We start from the raw sequence: 7,981 nt of genomic DNA, 5'->3' as shown, positions 1-7,981 counted from the left end.
CAAAGTGCCACAAGCTGTAACCTGTACAAAAAATTAATTGTGGCCTTTTTTTTTGTGTAAAACATAAGTTCATGTTTACTCAACTGTAGATTTCTTTGACATACGATATTTTGGCCAGGGCAGTAGATGTAGGCTAAGCTCTGCATGCTCATCCAAACAGATTAAATTGTTTAGTGTAAATAGAAGAATACAGTAGAGCTATCATCTTCAGACAAAACACAATGTGTAGTATCAATGTACAACAGCGCCTGGACTTAATTATTTTAAATTAGACAGTTAAATAATGTAATATTGTTTGTATTTCAAACTGTTTTGAAATACAAAGTACAGCGTTTGGATTGATACTAATTCATCTGATACTGTAGCTGATGACTAAATACATGCTATTTAATATACACATGTACAGTCTTTCCTACAAAGTCCTAGAGTAGATCTTTATCATTATGTGTGAACAAGCTGGTAAAACACAGAGACACAGCAGGTAAAAACAGAAAAGTAAGAACCACTTCCACTGCTTGCTTTTAAAAATGAGAAAAGATAAAAAAAATCCAACCCTGTCAACTTCTTCAACGACCTCAGTTCACTTGTGTATGTTTTGCATGATTCAGTCACACATTTAGTCACAAGCATTTCCCTTGCTCAAGGTGCTTGCCTACACAAAATGTTGGACCCCACAGTCTTTTAAATTTCACCCATCACTGAATAATCAAGTTTAATCATCATCACCACTTAAAAATGTCACCCAAAACATCCAGTCCAAAAAAAGAACACAAACTGCTTGCTTGTGTTATAAAGGGACACATTTGTTTTCTTTTTTTGAAATTGTAGAATGTATGATACATCTGGAAAAAGTAAGCATATAACGTTTTTCTTTTTTTTTTTTAAATGAGGAGCTCATGTGCAGTAAGGCTCAGTAAAACAATGTGTTGCCCATTTTGCCAATCAATTCAAATGAACAAAATGATTTGTAAACAATATAAACACACATCATTCTCCATGGTGTGTTTTACCTGGGTATTTTTCTTTAGCCAAGTTTAACAACTACCAAGTCCCTGCATTACTATAATTAACCTGATCACTGTGATATTGTTAGGAAATCTGTGCTTTTGGAAATAAGATTAGGGTAAACTGAAGAAGTTGCTGCGTGCGGACTGATTGATATGTTTGGAAAGGGAAGGTATCTTGTGGTTGACTTTGTTTTGTTGTTGATGTTTTTTTGGGTTGTTTTTTGTTGTTGTTGTTTTTACAAACCAAAACAGGTCATATTCAATTGGAGTGGACAAAAAACATGCAGAATTTGCATTTAGGCTACATTGTATTTGACTCTGATTATTACGTATATTATTTTTCAGCACATATAACTGGATTTAGAAAACTGCAAGAGGCTCATTTTAACTTCTCTCAATAAAACTATATTCACAAAACAAATCTGACTGTATTATGTATTCTCCATCACCTTCAGTTCTCGTGACATATAAAAATATTACCACTACCAAACTTTTACCTTCATTACCATCCACTTTTCTAATGACATTATCTTTGTTATAATTGTGAGCTTATTTTGGCCGTTCAAAACCCGTCTCTGTCTCGTTACACCCCACCACACTTGTTCAAAGCTCTTGCCCATGCTCCACTGATGATGCTTTTCTATCCTCCACCAAATCTAACGCTCTAGTGATGTTGGTAGCAACGCAGCGACCCTCCACCACCACCACCTCCACCATCTGTCTATTTCTATCTCTGTCTCTGTCTGCTCTGACTCCGTCTCAAGGTTGACTGGGAATTGTTAATAGAAGGACCCACCGCCTCTTTGTTTCGAGGCAATGGCAGAAAACAAAGCACTTTAACTCAAAAAACCATCAGGGGCCACATCGATATTGATTTTCCTGGCAAGACACACTTATCTATATATATTGGCCTCCATTAGAGCTAACAGATAGGTTAGGGCACCACTCTAAACAGCAGCACATCAGCCCTCAAGTAAAGATGAAATTGGGCCCAGTGTCAATTTATCTTGTATTACTCCTCAATTGGGGCAACAGGGAGCAATAGAGTCACTGACACTGTAAGTAACCGGGGCCACAGGGGATCGCAGTTTTGCCTCATTTTGAATGTTATTATTATAGATTTATAATGTGTAGTTTCATCATTTTTTAATCAAAAGTGTCCTAGAGAGGAGTTGATATACAATTCGTAGTGATTCTAGTGGACACATCTAAATCATTAATAGTATATGCCAGCTTTTGCAGGTCTTTTTCCCTGCCTGGATTATCCATCTTCTTGAATTATACATTTGGTAAATTCCTACAGGAAATGACACAAACATATAAGCAAATCAAAATGTGTTACTAGAAACCACAAAAAAAAAACTGGCGAGTGTGGACGACTACATACCATACTGGTTCAACTGACTTGTTCACAAAAAATTAAAGCGGTGAGATACTGTATTATTGTGCCAAAGGATGATAACAGCAATTTGATACAAGATAAGCAAATAAAGTTATCTAACTAGTTATTGGATCCAAAAAGTTAATCACTTCAAAGTAAAAATTATAAACAAATGTGACAAGCAAAAAACTCTTGAAAAAAAAAAAAAAAACATAGTATACAACTACAATATTACAATTCCCTCACTAGCTAATTTTGTATTTTTCTGCCAGATGGGTCTAGCTTTGCTTTATCGCTCACGCCTCCATCCCAGCCCGGAGGACAGCTGATGAGGGCTAAAGAGGGAATTAGCTACCCACTCAAAGGCTTTGCTCTGATCCTTCAGGTCAGTATTTGGTCCCCTCAGCTCTCGAGCAGGACAGAGTAACACTAGTTTGCGAGGATTTTGGCAGATTTAAAATCAAGAGGGGAAGGGGTGGGGGGTGTCTAATGCATGTATTGGACATAGATACATGAGCCAGAATCTATGGGTGTGCAACAAGGAGGAAATAAAGTCTCAAACCTGGGGGGCTCCCTTGGTAGTTGGTAGTTGTGTCTCCTGAGGGGTAGTTAGAGGGAGTATTTTGAGGAGATTGATTTAAATCCTGGGATATGCTTTCACAGTCGAACCCAATGTAACGAACATTAATGAATGTTACAGTACATTACTGCAAAACTTAAACTCGGTAAATCACACAGTTATTCCATCAGACCTATAGCAGGCTATGTTTTGGACAAATTCAAGTTTTAACTTTCAATCCAAATTCAAATATAGGAAGTAGTACATATATATTTTGAGTTAAATCTTTCTTTCCTGAAAGTGCTTAAACTGGATAATGTATTTATACAGTACATGAGAAATAGCGCAAATATAGAAATGTGCTGCTTATGTAATGTCTATCAAAAAAAGATTAAATAATTAATTAATAATGTGGTTTGAGTCAACCTTTGATTTGATATTTGTGTGAGCAAAGGCATTGTTTATTGTCCAGATGCCATGTTTACAAAAATGCCACCAAAATAAGTTGCTATTTACAGACTGCAACTGGATTCTGCTCTTTGCCCAGATTTACATTTGAGTCTGGACTGTCTCCAGCAGGTGGCGATAGCGCATAATAAAAACCACTACACACAGGGTCAGCTGTGAGAAACTCTTACTGTGACAGGTTTGTTATAGCAGCAGGGGCAATAACTCACAAATTATTACTTTAATTGTAACTGTCAAGAGTAAACATTTCATGAAATTTTCCTATTCAAGACAGACACCTGCTCTGACCTTTTAAGTGCAAACAGTTTGTCTGATTGGAGTCAACTTTCTGTATGTAGAGTAATAAAACAGTGTTACAACAAAGAACTATTACATCTACTAAAGTAAACAACATGGTACTAGCAGCAAGTGCTCATTTAGCCTTCTAATAAATCATAGTAAGCATTAAAATGACATAAAAATGCCAGCATTAGTCACAACAATAATACAGTACAGTGTTTGCTCAACAACCTCTTTGATTAAAAGGACACTACTAGACCAGTGGTTCCCAAAGTGTGGTACGCGTACCCCTAGGGGTACGTGAGCGCATTGCAGGGGGTACGTAGAAACATTAATTAATTTATTACCAAGATGATAAGTTGATATTCTGAGTCACTTCATAAGCCCATTACTGAAATGGTACGTGCGCCACAACTAGTTCCCCCCAGAAGACAACAACCACATGTAGCACAGCTTTGTATAGTTGTCAAAAGTATCGAAGCAAAACGGCGCATCTGGATACATTACTGGTTTCTAAAGTATCGATATTAACAGCGCGCCCCCACAGCGCCCGGCGCGCGCACTCGACAGGCAGAGCAGAGCAGAGGAGAGCAGAGGAGAGGAGAGGAGAGGAGAGCAGAGCAGAGCAGGCAGCGTCCAGAGCGTTTGGAGTAGTTACACAGAACTAGACACACGTAGGGTGAATTTAGCCCTAAAAAGTTTAAAACGGCGAAATTAACGGCAACACTCCTCTCTCGTCTCCTCTCTTTTTTTCCGCTGTCTGCGTGCACGTGTGTGTTGTGAGAGAGGAGGGAGGGGGAGCCCCACCCGTCAGAGGAGAGGAGATGCATTGTAATGAATGTAATAAAACAATAGCAACACGCTGGAATTGCACAACTCTTAGTTAGCTTTTCATTTAATTAAAAAAACAAAAACAAACATCTGTTATAAGTCCTTTTGATTATAATAAAAATAAAATATTGGAACAATAATAAGCTGGGAGACACTGCTGCTGTATTGAATATGATGTCATATTCAAAATCTTTCTGGGTATTGGAATTGAGTTAGAAATTTTAGTTTGTGACAATCCTACAACTCTGTGAAGACACATTTGACCACAACAAACACCACAACAGCCAGAAACAACTAAAATGCAGGAGAATAGTGTAAAATGTCTTTGTACAAATTGAAGAGAGAAATTGAAATGATTTTCGTTTCTTAATCAGTTGTGTTAAGTTATGACCACTTTTGGAGAATCATCAACACGTATGAGGGAGGGGGTACTTGTGGTATGGCAAAAAGGCTCAGGGGGTACGCAAGACAAAAAAGTTTGGGAATCACTGTACTAGACAATCACTACTGGGTTGTTTGATTGGGTGGAAAACATTAGGGCATCTAAAATTAATCACATATTGTTGTTACCTGGTCCTAGACCACTGACAAAATAAATGTACATGAAATCTGTTGCCTATGTCTCTTATACTTGACAGATTTTACAGCGACTTCCCTAAATAAAATTACTGTAATTAGTTGGCATTATTTGATACACCTGTGCTCAACCTAACCCTGCTAGGACAGATGAGGCAGTGTGTGTTAATTAACAATTCAAACTGTCAGGAAGCATTTGCTAATAATGAACTAGCCTAAACCATTCACAAATAGTGATATGGGAGTCTAAACACTAGCAGCAATGAACGATGTAAAATTTAATTATATAGCTAGCCTAATTATAATTTTATTTTAAGTACTTTAGGGGCTGCACACTGGTCAGTCTTATTGTAAAAGCGCCTAGCAGAGACACTAAGTTAGTTTTCAACAGCTGTCACTTGGCCAGGTTTTTTGAAACATACAACTCAGTGGTCTACGTTTTAAACCTGTAGTGCATTCACACAACGATGCCCTTTGCCACACGGGTCGACAATATTCAATTTGAATTTGCCATTTGGCAGCATTTTTTAAACCGTAAGTCTTCAAAATGTTTGCTCATTATGTCAGTGATGATGATCAACAACAATAGGGTGCACTGCTGCAGACAGTCTCAGGTGGGACTCATGCTAACTAGCTTAGCATCTGCGCATCTTCAAACAAACAATTAAAACTTTCTAATTGTTTTTAACACTTACCACAGTCTTGTAGACGTCTCCGGGTCTCTTAAATATTCATTATTCCACCCTATAGATAAAAGTCATCATGTCAGTTTCACATGAAAAAGTCACTACGAGCTGCAACTCCAGGACAGGTGGTGGTGACATCCGGCCGCCATTTTTCTTCTTCTTCTTGACTGATAACTTTTTTTCCCCCAACTTTATTGTAGTTTAAATTTGCATACACTCTCAGTAGGAACATATTGCATTATTTTTCCAGAAGACATTAGTTTTCATATCTTGATTGATAACTTCTGTGCATACTGTCAGTGCTAGTGTCAAGCACCTGTCTGAAACAAACCATTCATGTTGTTTGTCTTTTGGTTAAAACAGTCTAAAGTTAAAAGGGATAGTTCAACATTTTGGTAAATTTGCCTATTGACATAATTCCATAGTGGTAGGTTAAGTCCTTTTATTATCGGTGCATGTTGTTTTGAGCAAGGGGGTGGATCGAACATGCCGATGTAACTCACAGGTGGCCATATTGAGTCAGGCAACTTGCTGACTCTGGGCTGCAGCAGATGTCAGTCATCTGCACTAAAAAAAAACTATCCATAACGCTGTAGAATTTTGACTGTATAGCTTTAACTATGTTAAATGTTACTTTCATAGAAAAGTAGGCTACATGATTAAAATTGTTCATTTTAAGTAGCCTATGCAGTATCATAACTGCATTTCTGACGTTCAAACCAAATCTTTTGAAAATGGGTCAAAAACTGAGCAAGTTCTGGTCATTTTATTAGAACAAGCACCATAGACAAAATGCTTTGAGGGAGGGAGTTAACTGAGCCAAGATGGTGGCCCTGTGGCGATGCTGCCTGTGTCAATGGGTGTCAATGCATCAGGTGAGTCATCTACTAGTCTTCTAATGGTTTTGGCAGGGCTGAGACATATGCTGCTCAGCTATCACAATTTAGGTAAAAGGTAGCCTACTGGGGTCCCCTGCCTGTCCCTTATAAAACCCATCAAATACACAATCCAACAACGGCAAAAGGCTTTTGTGGGGAAGTTTTGACCTGCACATTTGCAACGCTATAAAATAATCATGTATAGCCTAATCACGTAACATTATTAACATTATTTGCCTCGAAAACAACTGCTTCTCATAATGTTACATTGTTATTTCATAGCGTGGATGTGCAGGTCACAACTTGTCCACAAGAGTGTTATGAAGTTGTTGGATTGTGTGATGAGTTTTGAGGGACAGGGGACCTGTACCGTTCACCTCCATTGTGTTTGCGGAGCAGCTCACGTCTCTGCCCCGTGGATCTCAAAACAACATGCACCGATAATTGAAGGTAATGAACTATGACTATTGGGATCATGGTAATAGGCAAATTTGCCATAATTTTGAATTATCCCTTTAAACTTTGTCTTTTTATTTGATTAAAAGTAAAAGTCTGTCTGTAGAAGACCCCAGAGACACAAACATGACCATTTTCAATAATTTACTGCTGGCTTGAATGAGGATGCTTATAAGCCTTCAACTAAATGTGGTTCAATTAAGACTTTCACAATATGACTTGTAAATAAAATACTTTTTTTCTGAAAGGTAGACTTTGATCTTAATGTGCTTACAAAATAATCAAACAAAAGGTATAGAATCAGGAAATCCACCTGTGCTTACTCTTAGCAACGGGTCTGTCCTCTGTATTTTTGCACAATTCCACCTCTAGGGGGAGGCCAGGTACAGTGGATAAGCACTTTAAAATGCAGGTCTAGCAGCAATTGTGAAATGGTTAATTAGTTAAGCCCATTAGCTCACTTACTGGGGTGGTCATATGTGCTGCTGTTAATACCTGCCACTGTCCAATTTTATCCAGCACCGACGTACACTCACCTTCATGAGTGGTGAAACCATAAAGTGTCATCCCTGATACACAGAGCAGCATGTATAAATGCTAATTAATAAAACTGTAATTAATGCTACATGAGCTTCACTAACTGAAGTTTTCAGTGGAAGGCAGCATAAAATCGACTAAACAGCTGAACAGATATACTGGATATCTAGAAGTGATAATCACTCTCTGGCCTTTCTAAATGCCGCTATTGCAGCTCTGCCAGGTATCCCACAAAATGGCTTTTCAGGTTCAGTACCAAAACAAAAAGGATTGTGTAGCACCAAGATGTCACCGCTGAGAAAAAAATAAACACCACAGGCAAG

Source organism: Trachurus trachurus (genome assembly GCF_905171665.1).
Source record: "Trachurus trachurus genome assembly, chromosome: 10".
Lineage (NCBI taxonomy): Eukaryota > Metazoa > Chordata > Actinopteri > Carangiformes > Carangidae > Trachurus > Trachurus trachurus.
Note: the sequence above shows the minus strand (reverse complement) of the source record.